This window comes from Dreissena polymorpha, chromosome 2, assembly GCF_020536995.1.
Source record: "Dreissena polymorpha isolate Duluth1 chromosome 2, UMN_Dpol_1.0, whole genome shotgun sequence".
NCBI classification, from domain to species: Eukaryota; Metazoa; Mollusca; class Bivalvia; order Myida; family Dreissenidae; genus Dreissena; species Dreissena polymorpha.
In genome coordinates, this window is record NC_068356.1 from 15,057,669 (window position 1) to 15,079,309 (window position 21,641).

General features: G+C 32.1%; 1 protein-coding gene across 1 annotated transcript in view; it reads left to right on the plus strand.

The window, feature by feature from the left end:
• Nucleotides 1-364: 364 nt before the first annotated feature.
• The window catches only part of LOC127865961 (wings apart-like protein homolog), a 59,974-nt gene continuing 38,697 nt past the window's right edge, over nucleotides 365-21,641 (plus strand). Inside the window, exons 1-3 of the mRNA XM_052406120.1 lie at nucleotides 365-573; nucleotides 8,899-9,056; nucleotides 9,966-10,054. The gene's annotated coding sequence lies outside the window, so the exon portion shown is untranslated. The remainder of the gene's footprint in view (nucleotides 574-8,898; nucleotides 9,057-9,965; nucleotides 10,055-21,641) is intronic.

Consider the following 21,641-nt stretch of genomic DNA (forward strand, 5'->3'; position numbering starts at 1 on the left):
CTCTTATTTATTTACAAGAAATTTAGTGGATATTTTATTCTTTTTTCTTAATTTATCCAGGTATGTGTATTAATACACATACCTGATTTATCTGACTTTTAAGCAGACAAATCTAATCTTTTTAAATTACCGTATCTGATGTTATAATGATGTTATAATATAATTCTTTATATTTTATATATATTTGCCTTATTTAATTACAAATTGGTTTCAGTCTTTCAGCTTTTATACACTTGTTATCTGTATTCATCATGTTTTTAGTCGGTTGTACAAGCTGCATAGCTTATGTTTGTTGTTTTATTCACTTGCCGACTTAAAATAAATATTATCTTATCTTAATGATGTTCAAAAAGGAACACCCCACCTGAGTAGAAAATACACGGTATCTATCAAAATTGAAATATAAGACATATGCAGCTCATTGGTTTTTTAGTCAACAGACCCCCGCCCTACGTGGAACCTAAAAGGGAAACAATTATAATAATTGGAAGATAACTCGTACACAATTGATTTTATTAACATACAAGAGTTTTCTCTCTTAAATAATTCGCAACTGCGTCTAAAAATCTGCATGTAGTTTTGGGGAGGTATAAAACCCGGAACTATCCGGAAATCTTTATGGTAAAACCCGGAACCGATATAAATGGTTATAACTTCATTATTATTCGTCCGATATTAATTATAATGGTACCGTTGTAAAGAAGATCCTCTACAGATTCTAACCATATCAAAATATTTTATGGCAGGGTCGTAGTCGGCCTGTAAATCGCGGACAAAGACGGCCTGTTTTAACGTTTTTTTTACACACGCAAATGCCGAGAAGAAAACCCGGAACCGATATAAATGGTTATAACTTCATTATTATTCGTCCGATATTAATTATAATGGTACCGTTGTAAAGAAGATCCTCTACAGATTCTAACCATATCAAAATATTTTATGGCAGGGTCGTAGTCGGCCTCTAAATCGCGGACAAAGTCGGCCTGTTTTAACGTTTTTTTTTTACACACGCAAATGCCGAGAAGAAAACCCGGAACCGATATAAATGGTTATAACTTCATTATTATTCGTCCGATATTAATTATAATGGTACCGTTGTAAAGAAGATCCTCTACAGATTCTAACCATATCAAAATATTTTATGGCAGGGTCGTAGTCGGCCAGTAAATCGCGGACAAAGTCGGCCTGTTTTAACGGGGTTTTTTTACACACGCAAATGCCGTAAAGAAAACCCGGAACCAATATAAATGGTTATAAATGCATTATTATTCGTCCGATATTAATTATAATGGTACCGTTGCAAAGAAGGACCTCCACAGTTTCTAATGATGTTAAAATATTTTATGGCAGGGACAGTGTCAACCTGTAAATCGCTGTGCGGTAAAAGTTGACCGAAAAATACCGTGTTTTTTTACACAGAACAATGTCTTGATGAAAACACGGAAAAGCTAAAAGGGGTTATAAAAGCATCCTTTTCCCAACCGACCATACATTTTTGGTACCGTTGTTACGGTATTCTTCCACTGTTTCTAAATATGTAAAAAAATATTGTGAGAAAGCATAATATGAAATAAGGCGAAGCATCAAAGCGAAAATGGTTATAAATGCATTATTATTCGTTCGATATTAATTATAGTGGTACCGTTGTAAAGAAGATACTCCACAGTTATTAACCATGTCAAAATAAGTTATGGCAGGGTCAGAGTCCGCCTGTATATCCCGGTCAAAGTCAGCCTGTTTTAACGGTTTTTTTTTGCTTTAGATTCACATGTTTGTTTTTTTAAGATATGAAAGATGCAAATGTGTCTAACTTATATTGTTTTCTGGTCTTTAAGCTATCTTATATATGTGACTACGTGCTATTTTGTTGGAGAAATGAAAGATTCAAATTTGTCTTATTTATATTTTATCCATGTATCGTGTGTATTCAGTGTCATGCGAAAATATATCTTATTTCTTAATTTCCACCTTCACACTTTATTAGCGCCGTCTTTAATTAGTTCATTAAATTAATTAATTTAATATAATGTGCAACGGTGAGGTGGATCAATGCTCGTTATTAATTTAAATTACACACCACTTCAGCAATAAATGAAATCAGTTATTTTGGCTGTAAATCCATTTTTTTCCGTACAGTAGCCATGTTCCTGTGTATTGAGCTGATAAGATCACCACAGCAAGTTGCTAATACACAGTGTAGACTTAAACGAAATTGGTTATTTTGACTGTAAATCCAATTTTTCCAGTACAGTAGCCATTATGGCCATGTTCCTGTGTATTGAGCTGATACGATAACCACAGCAGGTTGCTAATACACAGTGTAGACTTCTCCTGTTTTATTATAGTATTTGTTATTTACCTGCTTGGAATAAATGACGTGTATTCATTCGGGTCTGATGGCGTTTTGTTAAAGGTCATTTAATGCAGAAAAGCTGGTTTTCTGACATAATTTTTCAATCATTTAAATTAAAAAATAAAATAAAACAATGAATGTGTAATTTAATTCTCAACTCTCGCTTAACTCAACGTTCAATGGGACGCGCATAGTTCTTTTTATAAATTATGTACAAATATAATATGCTATACATTGTTGTTTATTTACTCAAGAAGTACCAGAAAGAAGCATTGTTATGTATAAAGCGCTTTACTATTTCAAAATTCTACATTAAATAAAGAAATATCGTATTTTTTTGTTAAGTGTACGTGCTTGATATATATTCATAAAATAGCAGTTTTTTTAAACAATCGGTCTTTAACCTTTAATTTGATGCAAATGAAAAGAAGAACTGCCTTTTTTATGTTTAAACTTAAATCAATATTTTACGAAGTCATTATTGACTGAATAAATATGTACATTTTTTCACTCCATTAAAATCGGCCCTTATAGTTTACTTTCATGTATATATAGAATAATTGAGTGCTTTTCGGTGATTCTATGCTGGCGCGATAGTGCTTTTCGGTTGCAAATAAAAATACTATTGTGCGTAATCTTTAAACTTAAATCAATATTTAACGAAGTCATTAATGACTTAATTAATACGTACATGTTTTCAATCCATTATAAACGGCACTTATGGCTTACTTTCATGTAAATATGAAAAAATTGAGTGCTTTTCTGTGATTCTGTGCTGTCGCGGGAGTGCTTTTCGGTCTTCACATGAAGTGCTTTTCGGTCGGTATATTGCCGATATTTATCCAATTTTGGGCATTAATACATCATAATAAACACAAGGTAGTATAAATATGCCTGAAATATAACCATTTTTATCTAATTTAGTCCATTTACACACAACAGAAACGCAATTTTTAATATATATTGCGAGAAATCGAGTGCTTTTCGGTCTTCACATGACGTGCTTTTCGGTCGGTATATTGCCGATATTTATCCAATTTGGGGCATTAATACATCATAATAAACACAAGGTAGTATAAATATGCATGAAATATAACCATTTATAACTAATTTAGTCCGTTTACACACAATAGAAACGCCAGTTTTCATATATATATAGCGAGAAATTGAGTGCTTTTCGGTCGTCACATGAAGTGCTTTTCGGGCGGTATATTGCCGATATTTATCCAATTTTGGGCATTAATACATCATAATAAACAAAAGGTAGTATAAGTATGCATAAAATATAACCATTTATAACTCATTTAATCCGTTACACACAATAGAAACGCAATTTTTCATTTATATAGCGAGAAATTGATTGCTTTTCGGTCTTCACATGAATTGCTATTCGGTCGGTATATTGCCGATATTTATCCAATTTTGGGCAAAATACATTCATATAACCATTAATAACTAATTAAACCCGTTAACACACGCTAGAAACGATATATTGCATATATAGAGAGAGAAATTGAGTGTTTTTCGGTGCTTTTCGGTGATTGTATGGACCGACTTAAATACCAATAGAGCGTGACACAAACACAGAATAATTGTTTATTTCGGCAAACGTTGTGATATTATTTGCTTTTAAACATAGCTTTTAATGACCATTGATAGATGAATAATGTTATACTATTATTTGTAATTTCAAAACATGTTACTTGGTGATGTTATTCACGTTCAATACATACATCAGTTATTCTTATTAACCTGATGCCTGTTGTCTGCTACTGTTACAATACGACGCTTAAAAATGTGGATTGCATAAAGTTAAAGGTCAAATTCCGTTTGCACTATAATACTTGTAATAATGCATTATAAATATGTCAAGCATGTTCACTTTAACAAATACGATACTTCTTTATGTAATGTAGAATTTTGCAAAGGTAAAGCGCTATATATATGACAATGTTTTATTTTTTCTTGTTGATTAAAAACAAAAACAAAATATACCAATACATATAATATGTGTACATACTTTTTTAAACAAATATAATGAATCACGTGATGTTTTTATAATTTTGTTAAGCGTGCGTGACATTGAACGTTGATTTAAGCGAGTTATGCGATTTAAAAACTGATACCACTCAGCTTGATTTATAATTCATGTTCCAACGCGCCAATGTATTTAATTAAATGGTTTCATGAAATTGTGTTCAAAAGCATAACGATTGAAAGTATGTAAGAAACACAGTTTTGCACATAAAATGATCGCCAACAGACCCGAATTAATACACTTCATAAATGCCAATCAGATAAAAAACAATTCCAATAATAAAACAGGGGAAGTCTACACTGTGTATTAGCCACCCGCTGTGGTTATCCCTATTTATCAGCTCTATCTCAGGCACCTGGCTACTGTTATGAACAAATTGGATTTACTGAAAATAACTGATGTCATTTATTGCCAAATTGTTATGTACATTTAAAATAAACAACGAGAGTGGACCCACATCATTGTTGCACATTAGTATAAACTTCACTGTAATTTAGGCGCCCCGTAATCTGTTCTTTAAATAGACATAGCCTTTATAAAGACGGCGCTAATTAAGTTGGATATTAAGAAATAAGATCCATTTTCGCATGACTCTGGCAGTATAGCATGTAGTAGTATATCAATAAGACACATTTGAATCTTTCATTTATTCGAAAAAATAAGCACGTAGTCACAGGTAAAAAAGCTACATTAAGCGCACTGAAAAAGATGAATTGGACACATTTGCATCTTTCATTTATTACAAAGCATGTGAATATGTACAATACTTTTATTACTGACACATTATTCTTAAAGTCGACGGACAACTTAAGAGGGAACCACAATCAAATAAGATCCATTTTCGCAGGATAGTGGTTTTTTAGAAAGTATTCACATATTAATTTTAGCTTGCATTAGTTACAATAATAAGTGCGCGTGCCATTGAACGTTGAGTTAAGCGAAAGGTGCGAATTAAAATCTGAAACTATTATGTCATCTGTACTAACAGCATTAACAAAATGGTGTCAAATCCTCTATAGTCAATTAAAGGGACATTTTCATTTTTTGAAGTAGTTAAAAACCAACTTGTAGTGAGTGATATTTTGATGCAACCAATTGAAACTTTTGACTTTAAATGACGAAAAATCGGATATGGGTGCATTGTGTGTGCTATGTATAAAACATGACAGTCACTACAAAATCGTATATATTATATACTCTGTAAGAGACGTTACATATTATGACATTTCAATTTTGAACCACAAAATTGACAACTATCCAAAGAGATATCATTCATTTTAGTGAAGGAATGATATATTATAATAACCATGAAAAGTTTTTCCGTTTGACTATGCCTTTTACGGAATAATTTTTCATAATAATATATATAAAATAAACGAGATTAATGATACCTTCCTTTCATGTATAGTGTACATGTAAGACAAACAGATTCTTTCAATTCATCGCTGTCATTACATCAATCTATTAGCATCTCATTCGCAATGAAATAATTTGCATTTCACGTGTGCAGAAAATGATTCATATTTTGGTATTGATGGAATCTGTGATAAACGCACGCTTAAAAATCTCACGCTTCTCCGAAAAAATAGCAAACCGCGTGTTGCCAAAAAAAACGGGACAAAAGAAACCGAAAAAAGCCGACTTCGAAATTAACCCAGCACCCGATTCAATACTCATGACACCAACTGAAAAATCTTGCGACACATCGCTGAAACAAAAGCTCGCCAATTTAATAGCATCAACCCCCAAAACACCAACGTCTAAAAAAAGAAGCCGGAACACCAACAATTCATTCACTTCTTGTAAACAAATAAAGTTTGACAACAATTTAAGTTCAATTGCAGAAGACGTTCTCGAAGAAGAAAACCATTTAAATATAAGCAGCGATGATTCATTTACCAGTGGACAGACGTGTTGTAATCAAATGACCATTGACGACGCGGAAGCCGATAATGTAGAAATTGCAAATATATCTACAATAGATTTAGAGCTAGTTAAAAATCCATCTGGGTGGCTGAACGACCCAATAATAAACAAATGTCAGCAAATGCTAAAAGAACAATTCGCGCTTGACAGTGGGATGCAGAACACACTTCTTGCTCCGTACTTTAATCATGATTTAGGTACCTGGGATATAAATAAACGTTTAACGAAACAAAATCCCCCGTCCGCCCAAATACATTACAACGCCAGTAATCACTGGGTATTACCATACCAATCACAGAAAGATCGACATGTTATTGTGGTGGACAGTTTAAAATCTCCAAGAACTCTAAACAGTAGTATTTCAATTCAAATCGCTCAAATCTATGAAAATGGAGAGCGCAGTGTACAAGTACAAATACCCGACGTACAACGTCAACCTAATTACACAGATTGTGGTGTTTTTGCTATTGCAAATCTTACTGAGGTGTTACACAACAATTATGATGTAGATTTTTCAATTATCAGATATGATATACCAAGAATGAGAGCACATTTATTAGAATGTATTACTAAACAACAGTTTACAACATTTCCAAAAATAGAAAAAATGCCAAAAATGCCGTGTAAAGTAGCAAAAAGTTGTTCTATTAAGTTGTTTTTCTAAGCAAGTTAATCATGCTATTCAACAGAATTGCAGTTTACCCATATATTTTTCAAAAGGTCAGAATAGCTTAATTGGTAGAGCAACCCAGGCCGGAATCATATCTTATTTAGATGGCTAATGGGTGGTTTCGGGTTCGAATCCCGATCTGACCTTCGTAGGTAAATTGTGGTTGCAAGGATGGCAACGAATAGGATGACAATCTGTTTTGGGCGGGGTTTTTGGGCTAACAGTTCAGTTCATTAGGTCACATGAAACCCTTTAATATGGCCCGTTTGTTGTTGAATTGCTGATTAAAGTAATAATTGAAAGTTCATTTCCTTACTTTTTAATAAAAGTCTTTACGAACTCCAGGTTCTTCTGCTAGAAGTGCCTTTAATTATTTAATTCAAATATTTTCTGTATATAAGTTGTGAGTTAGTTTCTTCACGGTGCGTATATTGTATATTGTCATCTAGAGTCCGTGGTTTCTTCTATTACAGATTAATTGAGCTCGCTTTGATGCATCGCCTTATTTCATATTATGCTTTCTCACAATTTTTTTTACATATTTAGAAACAGTGGAAGAAAACCATAACAACGGTACCAAAAATGTATGGTCGGTTAGAAAAAGGATGCTTTTATAGCCCCTTTTAGCTTTTACGTGTTTTCCTCAAGACATTGTTTTGTGTACAAAAACAAAACGGTATTTTTCGGTCAATTTTGACCGCGATTTACAGGTTGGCACTGACCCTGCCATAAAATATTTTAACATGGTTAGAAACTGTGGAGGTTCTTCTTTGCAACGATACCATTATAATTAATATCGAATTAATAATAATGTTTTTATAATTCCCTTTTTCCTTTTCAGGGTTTTCTTTACGGCATTTGCGTGTGTAAAAAACCCCCGTTAAAACAGGCCGACTTTGTCCGCGATTTACAGGCCGACTCTGATCGACCCTGCCATAAACTATTTTATATATAATTAGAAACTGTAGAGGAACTTCTTTACAACGGTACCATTACAATTAATATCGGACGAATAATAATGCATTTATAACCATTTATATCGGTTCCTGGTTTTCTTTACGGCATTTGCGTGTGTAAAAAAAACGTTAAAACAGGCCGACTTTGTCCGCGATTTACAGGCCGACTACGATCCTGCCATAAAATATTTTCATATGGTTAGAAAATGTAGAGGATCTTCTTTACAACGGTACCATTATAATTAATATCGGACGAATAATAATGCATTTATAACCATTTATATCGGTTCCGGGTTTTCTTTACGGCATTTGCGTGTGTAAAAAAAACCGTTAAAACAGGCCGACTTTGTCCGCGATTTACAGGCAGACTACGACCCTGCCATAAAATATTTTGATATGGTTAGAATCTGTAGAGGATCTTCTTTACAACGGTACCATTATAATTAATATCGGACGAATAATAATGAAGTTATAACCATTTATATCGGTTCCGGGTTTTCTTCTCGGCATTTGCGTGTGTAAAAAAAACCGTTAAAACAGGCCGACTTTGTCCGCGATTTACAGGCCGACTACGACATTGCCTTAAAATATTTTGATATGGTTAGAATTTGTAGAGGATCTTCTTTACAACGGTACCATTATAATTAATATCGGACGAATAATAATGAAGTTATAACCATTTATATCGGTTCCGGGTTTTCTTCTCGGCATTTGCGTGTGTAAAAAAAAACGTTAAAACAGGCCGACTTTGTCCGCGATTTGCAGGCCGACTACGACCCTGCCATAAAATATTTTGATATGGTTAGAATCTGTAGAGGATCTTCTTTACAACGGTACCATTATAATTAATATCGGACGAATAATAATGAAGTTATAACCATTTATATCGGTTCCGGGTTTTACCATAAAGATTTCCGGATAGTTCCGGGTTTTATACCTGCCCTGTAGTGGCGAGGTAGTTTTGAATGTTTTGCGTCTTGAGCATGCGCATCATCCATTTTCACTATCGGCCAATATGGCGCCCAATAATACAAAAGTTTTTGTGTTTTGATTACAATTGTGAAAAAAAGAACAATAAGTACGCCGTGTTTGACATCGATTTGATAATATACGGTAAGTATGAGCTTAAGAATATAACTGACATCAAATGGCATAAACCTGTATTGATTGCATTCTTCACTATGTTTATGTTATTGTGAGAAAGAAATATATTTTGTAAAAAATGGTCGTTGCCTTTTTCATTGAGTTTCCATTGAATTTGTAAGATTTGTATATGGTCAAATGCTTTCTTTTAATAGTTTTTGTCAAGTTGAAAATTTCATGAGAAACAGTTGTTGAAACATGTTTGTGATGGAAGAGATGTTTAGGATTTGAAAAGATGAGTTCTGAATCTGAGGTCTATTTACAAAATACATGTAAGACTAAGACACACTTCAGATGTTTAACATCAAGTGAGACACATAGCTTGTTAGAAGATTAAAGTAGAAGGCTGTTTTTTTATATACATACACGGCTCGAATTATTTTTTTTATTCAACTCGCAAAAAAATGCGAGTTGTTAAAATTTTAACTCGCATTTTTTCTTTCCAAATCGCTATACAAGTTTTCAAAAAAATACATCCTTTGTTAGTTCTAAACTCGAAAAATAAAGCCCTGAACTTGTAGTGATACTGTGGTAACAGATACACAAATATATAACACTGGTAGAACAATGTTTATTTTAACTAAAAACTTGTTTTTATAATTTTAAGGCAACAGGGTAACACAATTGAGTGTAAAGAGTATTTTTTAGTAGACGACAATTTAAACGTCACGTGACTAGTGTTATTAAAATAGTCAGCAGTGTTATGAACTCCGTTCACGTCCAGTGTACAAAGTTTACTCACGAATAAATTTTTTTATTTCATGTTTGCTATTGCACTTTTCAAATTTTAATTCTAACTGAGCCAGTCGTTAATTTCTTTTGGTTATGTTTTTCTCCAAAATATATCGAGTACCATAAAGGCAGTATTTACAAATCCAGAAACAACTATGCCCCGGAGACGTACAGAGAAACGTGCATCGACCGAGAAGTAAATCCTCGCAGACAAACTGGCCAGATTGACCTCCCTGGTAAACAATGTTGTTAACAGATTTGGAACTGTCACATTATAAACTTAGAAGATTATGATCGACGGCAAAGAACATAGATGGACCACTGTATCCTCTCGATCTTCAGACGATTATTTTTTGTAAATCCGCACATTTGTTTGTTTTTTCCCCAACTCGCAAAAAATGGCGAGTACCTAAATTGTGCAATCGCATTTTAGACGCGTTTTTAAAAATAAACTCGCAAATGGCCTGTTTGCGAGTGTTTAATTCGAGCCCTGACAAATTTACATCTTTGCTTGAATGCTTGATGTGAGAAGACCATTTATGATGTAGAAACCACCATCATTTTGGATAACAACATAGTGTAATATCAACTAACTGATTATAAATAAAACCAGATGTGTCTTACATGTTCCAAAATTTACCTTGATATGCATGAAATCTTAACTTAAACTTCTGAATTGTTTTAATACATATATAAACAAGCTCCCAGCTTTTTTCCCATGTTTACACCTACAGTTAAATGCATAAACTGATCAGGTAATGTATATGTTCATTAATAAACGTTATCTGATCCAAATAGCAAGCACAAAAACATTACTAAATTATAATAAAGGGGTATGCAAATAATGTGTTTCCAGCAAATATTCTAGTGCATGTATATATATAACAGTGTACAAATTTCACTTTTGAAACCACTAGCCCATTCAGGCTACCAGATGGAATTTTTCACAAGCCCGAACCAAAGTTTACTAGCCCAAACTGCTCAGTCTGGACCCAGCAAATGATGGACATAAAGTATTACAATTTGGTGTTAATTGTCACATGTATTCATTTTTAGTCTGGCGTCATGTGTCATAGCTAATGTCTATATTGATAGTTTCAGTGTTAAAATGACAAATAACTAAAGGTACACTAGCCAATCGTCTAAAATTTGTTATACCGGTAGTACCCAATATTGTCTGCAAAATCTTTATGTATGTCCCAGCGTTTCCGTTAATGGACGTCTGGGCGTAAATAATGCCCCAAACTGGCAGTTGTACGTCTATTTTACAAATGGTGGAAGTTACTTGAACGTCCAATAATCTGCATCTGTTTTCTAATACACGGGACGTACAAATCACAAACAGTTAATCTGGTCATTCATTCTGTTAACCGCGCTCTGCGCTTAATCGCCATAAAAATGACATGAGGTAATAGATCACCCACTGATAAGAGATATTAAAGTATCGAATAATAAAGTCACATTACACAACCATGTATGCTGACACAGATGCAACACGAAAAATTCTCTGGTAACTTTCAGTCGCCAAAACAAATAAAGCAATCGGTAACGAGAATGCGTATAAGGGCAGGGTTAACTGGCGATCTTTATTTTTGATTGACGTCAGTCTTGAAGTTGGCGTTTATCGCAGATTGATTTACAAGAAATAACAGTTTTAAAATTTGCATAATATCCATCGGTTAATAAACAGTACATTAAAGACGGTGTCGGGTATCATCATCACACTTTTTTCATCGTAAACAATTACTTAAACAACAATTGTTCCTTATGAGAAGTTGAAAGCAAATGGTGAGCGATTAATTACTTATGGTGAGTAATTTGTGAAAACAATACCCGTTACAAATTGTATGTGGTAGCAATTTAATTTCAGTACAAGTATATTTCATCATGTCCATTTATAGAACTGAATTACACAATTTTTCTACCGCCACGTGATAATATTTTTAAGTCCCTTTATACGCATGTGCACCATTCACTATACATGATGCCATGTAAAACCCGTAATTTAATAAGAGCACATAATTGTTGCTGACAGAGTAAAGTTCCACGCCTGGAAAGCGTGCGTTTCAATATAGACCATGTGCCTGAGTAGATCCGCATTCTAAACGCACAGTGTCAAAACAAAAACGTCATTCAAACTCTCTTCATGTCAACATAATCAGGAAGGTGAGGAAACGCGATACAATGCTAAATAAATGTAGATATGGTTCAAACGATGGATGAAAATAATATTTGAGCATTTTTAATTTTCAAAAGTTGGAAAAATCGGGCAAGTACCTAGGGAAATTCAGTAGCCCAAAACGAGATCAACTAGCCCGGGGCTATCGGGCTAGTGCGAATTTCATACACTGATCTAAATGAAATACCAAACATTTTATATCGTGATGAGGATAAATCACAATGGTGATCTATGTACTGCAAATCCAGATAGTACCGATCTGCAGTGCTTTATGCACATGTCAAATTATGAACTGTATTCAGGTCGCTTAGTAGGATCAGGATCGTATTTTTGTAAAAAGGTGATCGTAGAAATTTTGCAGGTCTTTAAAAAAAAAAATGATTAAATTTTATATTGGTGCCTATTCTCTTTAATTTATAAATTTTTTTTTTTTTTTTTTTTTTTTTTTTATTCAATATCATACATACAATGTAAACATGTATATGATCATACAACATAGTGATTGTACAAAGCAATATAGTTCAGACATGTTATACAAGATATGCTAATATATATTTATTTTTTTTTGAGAGAAAAGAAAAGAACAACAGAGGAATAGTTATGAAATATGATGAATTGTATAAAGTTGAAAGAAAAGATACTGGACTTGTGTGTTTTGTTGTATATTCACAACGATCTTGTCTGACTGAAAAAAAAAAGAATAAAAAAAAATAAACAAACTATTTTAGAGAGATAGACTAACATTAGAGTGAAATGTATATAAGTGGACAAAACATTATGAGAATTTAATCCGATTCCATTTTTGTTCAAAGATGTGTAATGTGTCATTACTGAGGGCTATTTCTTTCTCAATTTGAATTTTTAGTTTAAGACTATGGACAAAACAATTAAAATTTGGTACTTGTTTTTTGTACTTCATGTTTAAGATAAAATATTTCATTAATATAACCATAAAATTCACAATATTATTACAGTCTATTGATTTCAATGAGTTAATTCCGAAACTTACATTTAAGAGAGATAGTTTAACGTTTAGTTGATGTTGTTCAAGAAAAGATATTAATTGATTCCAAATAGGCTGGATGTGTTTGCACTCCCAAAAAAGATGTTCTATAGTTTCAATGTTTTCACTGCAGAAGTCACACAGATTTGAGTTAGATAATTTACATTTAAAAAGATATTTATTTGTAGCTATAATTCTATGGATGTATTTATATTGAAAATTTCTCAGTGTGCTTTCAATAGTTGCTTTATATGGCATGGTAAATATGTGTTTCCAATTAAGTTCATTTTCTCCAAAAAGAACTTGCCATTTATTTTGGATTTTGGAGTTTTCTGTAGGGTTTTTAATTTGTAGTGTGTAAAATATTTTATTTGTTTTGTTTTTTCTTCCAAGTATGTTTTCTACAAATGTTGTTTGAGTACATGGTGTATTATTTGTATTGGTTTCCGATTTAATATGTATGGGTATGCTTTTGATAAGTGTGTAGTACTTCAAAAAATTATTTGAAGGTATTCCGTATATGTAGCATATATTATCAAAAGAGTAGAAATCCTTAATTCTGTAGTCATATAATTGGTCGACATATTTAATGCTTCGTTCAAACCAGTCTTTATAGAAAAACGTCTTATTGTTTGAAGTTATGTCTTTATTGTTCCATAAAATTGTTTTACTGCTGGTTTGGGTCTCTAAGTTATGAGTGACATCACTCCACGCTGATAGAACATCAGACAGAAATATGTTTTCGTTTGCAATTTCATGTAAGATATTATTGCTGATGTTACATTCAAAGAGTAAGGAGTCACCATATTTTTTTAGGATTTTCTGGTAGAATAATTTCCATTTACTCGTATTGGTATTATCTAGGTATCGTTTAACCCAGCTGCATTTGATTGCATTCAAGAATGATTCAATGTTCGTTAATTGGATACCTCCATTTTCTACAGATTGAATTAACTGAGTTCTTTTTATTTTATCAGGCTTACCGTCCCATATGAAATTGAATATTGCTGATTTTATATCGTTAATAACATCACTTGGTGGATTTGGGAGAACTGTTAATACATATATTAATTTAGGAAGTGCAAACGTTTTCAATACTGTGTTTTTTCCGATTAGTGTAAGTTTACGATGATGCCATGATTTTAAGCAGTTTTTAAAATTCTGTAATTTAGGTATTATGTTTTTAAGAACTGTATCCTTTTCATTATTTGTGAATGTAATTCCTAACGTTGTGGCTTCATCGGAAGTCCAATTAAATTTCATTTCTTTTTTATATTGAACATTACTTTGTTTTAATTTACCTACTCGTAGCACAGTACATTTACTTTTGTTTAGTTTAAGACCCGATGTCATTCCGTAAATGGTTAGCGACTCTATGAGGTTATGGAAAGAATCGCTATTGTTATTTAAAAAATAAGTTGCATCATCAGCAAATAGGGATTGTTTGATTTCTTCGTCAGGTTCTAGTGATATGCCTTTTATGTGTTCATTTGATTGGATGTGATGTGATAGATACTCTATGCAAATAATAAATAGCGATGATGAGAGTGGACATCCTTGTCGAACCCCTCGTTCGATGTTAAAACTGTTTGAAAAGAAGCCATTGTTGATGATTATACTGTTAATATCGGTATAGAATAGTTTGACCCATTGAATGAGACTTTCACCAAAGTTCATATTTTCTAAGCAAGAGAACATAAATGAATGATCAAGCGAATCGAATGCCTTTTCAAAGTCTGCAAAGAATATTAGACCAGGATTATTTGAATTGTTGAAATAGTTTATGCATTCTTGGATAAGACGAACGTTTTCGCCAATGTAACGTCCTTTTATGAAACCAGATTGAGATTTTGAAATGATTGATGGTAATATTTTTTTTATTCTGTTTGCTATACTTTTAGTTGCAATTTTGTAATCATTGTTTAGTAAACTAATCGGGCGCCAGTTTGATAAGGATTCTAAGTTTTTTCCAGGTTTTGGAATAAGTGAAATAATACCTTGTTTTTGTAGCGTAGTTAAGTTTTCGTTGTTAAATGAATAGTTAAGTGAATTAATTAGATGTGTTTTTATATCATTCCAGAATATTTTATAAAATTCGATTGTGATGCCATCAGATCCTGGGCTTTTGTTATTTTGCATTTCTTTTAGGGCTAATCCACATTCATATTCATTAAGCAATCCGTCGCACAGTTCTTTTTCTTCCTGGTTTAAAGCATGATGTGTATTTTTAAAAAGAGTGTTATTTTCAGCATTTTTTCGTTTATAGAGGGTTTCGAAAAACAAACGTTGTTCTTCTAGTATTTGAGTTCTGTTTGTTATATCTTTGCCATTGACTACTAATTTGTGTACAGTTTTTTGTTCACTTCTACGTTTTTCAATGTTTGCGAAGTATTTTGTATTCTTTTCATTGTGTTCAACATGCTGTGCCCGCGCTCTTAGTATTATTCCATTGAGATGTGTATGATAGATTCCATCTAATATTTGTTTTTTTAATGTTATTTCATTTTCAATGTCGGTGGTGTCATTTGTGTTTGTTTGATGCAATTGTTTTTCAAGTGTTTCAATGGTTTTGATGGTTTCAGTTTCAAGTTTGTGTGTTTCTTTTTGTTTAAATGATGTGTATCTAATTGTTGTGTTACGTATATTTCCTTTAATTACTTCCCATAAGGTGTTTGGGTTTGCATCTTTATTATTTTGAACTGTATTTAATATTTCCTGTTTTATTTGTGTTTGATATTGTGTATCTAATAAGATGCTGTTGTTAATTTTAAAGTATCCTGGGCCTCTTTCAGGTTGTATATTGTGCAGTTTAAGTTCAACTAGAGAGTGGTCAGTCATAAATCCTGGTTTTATTTTACATGTGTCAATAATGTTGCAAAGAGATTCAGATATTAAAAAATAGTCTAATCTACAAAATATTGTTGGTTTTGTGCTTGAATGCCAGGTGAATTTGCTCTCGTTTGGGTATACTGTACGCCAGATGTCTATCATATTGTAGTTTTCAATTATGTTGTTTAAAATGTTTCTATTTTTAGTATGAGTATAAAGGTTTCCATTCTTTTTATCTATTAATGGGTTCAGGACCGTATTGAAATCACCACCGATTATAATGTTTTTATCTTGGTTATTTATTATAAAGGATTGTAATGTTTCGTAAAAGGTGGAATCGTCTATGTTAGGGCCGTAGACGTTGATTAATGTTATTTGTGTTTCGTGTATTTTGATATCTATACTTGCTTGTCTGCCAATTATTATTTCCTTAAAGTTATCGACTGTGACACCTATATTATTTTTTATCAGAAAGGCAATGCCTTGTTTATTAGTATGTTCTCCACTGAGATAGATTTCTCCGTCCCATTCATCTTTTAAGGTTTGTGCTAAAGTAGGTGTCAAATGACATTCTTGTAAAAGGCATATACTATTTTTTTTTTCGTCTAACCATTTGAAGATTTTTATGCGTTTGTCTTTATTGTTTAATCCTTTAACATTTAAAGAACATAATTTAATCATTTAAGTAGGTGGAGGGTGGTGTGAATCGTAATTTGTATGTGCTTGTCCAGTAAATTTTTATTTTAAAATGTGTCCAGTTGGTTTCTCTTATAGGACATAAGATGTCCATACATACAAACAAAAATAGAAAACAAAAATTAAGAATACAAAAAGATAAATATTCCATAGACTTGAAGAAGTAAAAAAAGATAATCACACAAGTAAGAGGAAAACACAATAAAAGACGTGTCCCTAGTAGAGACATAGAAAAAAATAAAATAAAATAAAACATATGAACAACCATAAAAAGCAACATGTGAACAAAAAAACAAGCCAATGTGTTTATGCATAATACTCATGTATATAATTATGCAACACAAATTGTGCACACCAAAAAAACACAAGCCAATGAGCTTATGAATGATTCTAATGTATATAACTATACAACATAACATGAGAACAAAAAAGCACTAGTCAATGAGCTTGTAAATAATACTCATGTATATAACTGTACTACATACCATTTGGAGAGAAGCACAAGTCATTAAGGTTATTCATAAAAACACATGTATATAATCATACAACATAACATGTAAATAATAAGCACAAGCCAATATGCTTATGAATGATACTCCTGTATGTAATCAATAAGTTGTTAATAAGTATGTCATTTAGTATGCAAAGAACATAGCACAATTTCTGGGTAGAGTTTGAGAACACAAAGCCGGTGTAAGTTATATTTAACCTCTCAGTATTACAATCCAGAGATTGAGGGAAAAAAATCAAACACACAAAACAATAATTTTCCATACCTGTAAAAGTTCTTAGTTGCCTCGTTAAAAAAGAACTAACTTACTACACTATGTGTCTGTGGCATTGTATCTCAGATAATATATTGTTATGTATTATAAGTATAACACTTAATATCAAGGTACCATAAAGTTATGATTTTAAGAGACAATTTTCAGAACACTAGTCATTTTGTATAGTTAAGCTTAATAATACTAAATTCAGATCCCATGCCTTTAAAATATGATAACAAATAGCACATTGATTTTTCTGGAAATACATATACACATACAGCAATGCATACAATACATTATATCTTTGTTCAAACAATCAAACAGGCATACAGCACAAAGTGCAAACAAAATGAAAACACCAGCAAGCTAATGAGCTTATGCATACTACTTGTGTATAATAAATAGGTGTGTCACTCAGCATACAAGGAGCATAACACAGTATCTGGGTAGAGTTTGAAAAAGTCAGTGCAAATATATATTTTACCTCTCAATATTACTACCTACAGATTGAGGGAAAAAAGACATATACAAACAAAAAATGTCCATACCTGTACAAGTTCTTAGTTACATAAATGAAAAAGAATAGCTAATTACACTATGTGATTATGACCTTGTATTTCAGATAGTACATGTTTTTATGTATTTTAAGTATACAAATTGTATAAAGGTACCTTTCAGTTTAGAAGAAAAAAAAGAAAAAAAAAAAAAAAAACTGTTTACAAGGCATCTCTTAGTTCATAGGCAGTTAAAAACTGCAGCTTTTTTATTGTGTGCATCCTTTTCTTGAAAGTAAAAGTTTAAGATCATCCACTCAAGATGTTAGAAATTGATTACATAGTGTATCTTATGACAGATTAACCATATTTATTATATTTCTGTAATATTACTGAAGCAGTTCAATAAATTAATATGAATTTTGTGTCACAAATTTATCAGCTCAACAAGATTCTGTATATAGCACATTTTGAGGATTCTCATTTGTCAAGATTATTTAGCAATTACAATAACAATTGTATAAAATAATCTTGTTTAAAGATTTGCTTTGATTAGTCATGAGTACATATTATAGTCATGAAAGTTATAAAATAGGGCTATTGGTATTTATTTAGTATTAAATTTACCCCCAAAAAAGGATCACCTATTTATTTGAATAGGTGATCTATGGGGAAATATATAATATATATATCTATCTATACACACATATATAGTACAATATTATTAAGAGACAAATATTTTTATGTTCACCAATGAATGAATAAACCCATATGCGACCACCTATGCGAAAACAAAACCATAGATGGTTTGCAGGGATAAGATTCATAGTGTATATCATTGTGTAATAGTAATATTCATACAATTAAAGATAAACAGTTGGACAAAGTATTTGAAAAAGATAACAACTATTGTATTTCAACGTATAACAGTTATACTCATACAATTAAAGATAACAACTATTGTATATCATCGTATAAGAGTTATACTCATACAATTAAAGATAAACAGATGAACAAAAGTATTTGGAAAAGACAACCACTACTGTATATCATTGTATAATATAGTAGTACTCATACAATTAAAGATAAACAGTTGAACAAAAGTATTTGAAAAAGACAACAGTTACTGTATATCATTGTATCATAGTAATACTCATACAATTAAAGATAAACACTTGAACAAAAGTATTTGAAAAAGACAACAACTATTGGATTGCTTCTTATCTTATAGTAAGAAATGTATGTACACTATGGTTGAGTTATACAACCACAAAGCATGTCTTATTGACATGAGCATTTACAGTATGTATTAATAACAATTGTGTTAAGCATAGTGGCATAGTTAGGTCAATAATGGAAAACCTGTTCTATAAATAGACTGTAAACAGTGGGACATCAGATGGTTATATGAGTTTAAGGTCAATAGTGGTAAAATCCTGTTCTATAAATAGAATATAAACAGTGCGCATTATTAACAGTTTCACGAGTCACTGCGTTTGAATTACGCCCACAAATCCTATTGAATTTGAACGATGTAAGAGTTAAAGAATAGATTTACATTGTGTTCGGTTTTGTTAAGAAAAGTAAGACATATATTGAGTTTTTCCATATGGTGTACACATGTATTTATCAAACGTTATTTTTCCCTTTGCATTGAAATATATTGCAAGAGATATTGGGAGTAGACAAATAACAGTCACATTTAACAAATATCAGTGTATACATACATAGACACGACTAACTGCATAGCTCGATACACTTATCAGACTTTGTAGGTGTTTTTTTTCGTAAAAGAAATAATATTATACATGGTATTCATTAAGCGAGATGACATAACCAATGTTTTCAAAATAAATTATATATTATTTTATATATTATTTATTATATGTTATTTTCTATATACATTAACTTAAGTTATATATTATTTTATATATTATTTATTTTATATAATTTTCTATCTACAAAAAGCATAATCAACTTATATCATGCATAATGTTGGAGTAAAAATGAAGAAAAACACAACAAAACTAGATTCATCTCACCGGATCAGCAGCGGCAGGTTAGATCAATGCAGTGATCACACTCAGGCGAGGAAACATGTGTTAATTACGCTTGGCACGGAGTTCACGGAATTCACGAATCACTGTGTCAATATTGTCATACAGGTCAAATTTAATGCGCTCTTGTCGTTTAGTTAGCGCGAACACAGAGCCATTGAAGAACCACGTTGACTCTATGTCTTTGTGGAGCTGAAGTCGGCTCATCAGTCCTGTATTAAGGGCGGTGACGTCATCAACCAGGCGGTGGCCAGCGTTCTTCATTTCTTTTCGCTTCCTCATCACTGCGCTTTTATCGTCGTTATTCCTGAGCTTTATGAGAACAGGTCTTGTCTGCCCCTTTTTAGTAGGGATTCGATGCATAGCAACGATCTGTTCTGGCTTGATATCAATATTTTGTTGTAGAAATAAAGCTGTTATTTTTGCCGAGAGAGTTGGTATGTTTTCGTATTGGTCCTCTTTAACATCCATAATTTTTATATTGTTTTTTCTCGAATACTGTTCATTGTGATTGGATCTCTTGCTGTTTTCTTCATTTAACCGTGCGTTGTTATTTATACGTTCGTTCATAATTTCTATTGCTGTTTTGTGTTCTTTTATTAATTCAACTTGTTTTTCTCGTAGAGCTTCGTTTTCAAATTGTAAGCTTTTTATTTGGTCAGCAAATTCTTTGGTTATTTCCTTCAAGCTATTTTCTGTGATTTTAATAAGTTTATTTTCAAGTTCCAGTTGGATATTTTGTTTCATTTTCATTAGAAATTCTTCGTTCCGTTTTTCCATTTCATTCATTATTTTAGTTACTGTGCTTGATATTAATTTTTCAATGTCCTCTTTTTTAAGCATCTGTTCTCGCAGATCTGTTAGTGTCAGTTCCATGGTGTCCAACTGCAGTTTAATGGTGGCACTGTCATTGATGCTATCGTTGCTTACCTCTGAATTGTTACGTTTAGGTCGTTCGCTTCCTTTTGCTGCCATTTTACCAGCTGGCTGGTATTTAGATGATTTTGTAGAGTCTTTAGCACTCATAGCACTCATAGACAATCTGATTAGGTTTTGGTATTTGTGTTTTAGATATATATTCAGATGTATTTAGAGTTTATTTTGTATGTATTTTGTATGTACCGTTAGTAGTGACAGGTAAAAGCTGACAGTGCAATCAATTAGCCACAAGTCCCTGCTGTTTGAGTAAACACAGTTTATCCTCAATTATCTCCTATCATCTCCAATTATCTACCAGCTTATCCAATAACTGATCCAATATTACTTCTGATGAAAGGAAATGTTTATTTTTAGCTCAGTATTCAAACAAAGGAGATTTTTGCTTTTTTATCTTTTTACTACTTTTTTTACAAAAAAAATCTATGAAAATTAGTCCATTGCATAGTTCACATCATTCCACACATTTTCATATAAAAGTATCATTGTTTATCACTGCTTTGTCTGAGTATTTTGCAAAAACACAGGAGCTCACACTTTGTGACACATCACCTTGAAAAGTAATCCCTCCAACTAATTTATAAATTTTATATCAACTGTGATTTAATTAAACATTGCTGATTTCTAAGCCTTAATCTGACCCTAGTGTAGTCCACACTGGAAATTGTAAAATATAGTGGGACCGTCAGCTGATGATCACATGACACTCTTTAGCTGATTATCACATGACACTCTTTAGCTGATGATCACATGACACTCTTTAGCTGATTATCACATGACACTCTTTAGCTGATTATCACATGACACTCTTTAGCTGATGATCACATGACACTCTTTAGGTGATGATCACATGACACTCTTT